Here is a 1,068-nt window from a genome sequence, read left to right as displayed (position 1 = left end):
TTTGAAATCAGGGAATGTAGTTTGCAACAGTTGTCGGTGTTCTGACACTTTGCAGTCAAGGAAATGTATAGACTCTTCAGTGTGCTTTGTTGCCACAGACAACTCAACAATATCTTTAAGAAGCATCAGTACATTCCAGGCATTGTCCCCTTCAGGAACTTTATGGCCAATGAGAAGTGGGAGCAACCTGATCAGAGCCCAGTTCTCATGGCCATTTCCACCTATGGTACCTTTAGTAGAGAATCCACGGGCAATAGGCTGAGGCTGGTCAGTTTTGTCATGAAAAGCATATGCAAAAGTTTTGATAGCATGGTTCAATGTTTCCAATGTAAAATATTTCTTAGAAATCAGGTCTGAAATGCAGAGTGATAACTCAACAGGAACGACGCCTTCAAAAAGGTCGTGTAGGATGTCAGGAGGATAGCCACGCACAACATGAAAGTGCTCCAGACTGTCAGTCAGTACACATCGTCCTTTCACACCATACTGTTTAGCCAAAGTGGGATCGTGCTCTACCTCCTGCACCTGTTGGTTGTGAGTATCTGCAGTACGGGGTTCAAAAGTGCCTGAGTTTACCTCAGTGTTTTGGATTTCACTCCTCGTTGCCATGCAGAACCTGCAGAACTTGTCCACTCCAAAGCTCTCAAAGAATCCTGCAAATGAATGAGCAGCCAAGTTATCAGCAGCCACATACAACACTGTGCCTTTGACACATGCTCCCAACTTCTCAACATACAGGCCATCTTGCTCCAAAGAAACCAGATCTAGGATTAGTGGTTGAAGAATTTTAGCATAGCCATATTCTTTTACATCAGAGGCTTTACATAAAAGAGCAAGCTGAATGGACTGGAGTGTGGACCTATATTTTGATGGCATGTTGGCGATCACCCAATACACTGCACACATTTTGTGTTTCTTCCTAGATGTCCCTAATGGATTGGACACTTCAAAATCATCTGTGTAAAGCCCAACAGCGATTCTGAATTCCTCACCTTTAAGGAGGTCATTTTCTTTACAGTACAAACCATCTCGGAATGTACTGTACTCATGTGGCACATGCTTTTGCAC

This window comes from Austrofundulus limnaeus, unplaced genomic scaffold (assembly GCF_001266775.1).
Source record: "Austrofundulus limnaeus strain Quisiro unplaced genomic scaffold, Austrofundulus_limnaeus-1.0 Scaffold3067, whole genome shotgun sequence".
Taxonomy (NCBI): Eukaryota; Metazoa; Chordata; class Actinopteri; order Cyprinodontiformes; family Rivulidae; genus Austrofundulus; species Austrofundulus limnaeus.
Note: the sequence above shows the minus strand (reverse complement) of the source record.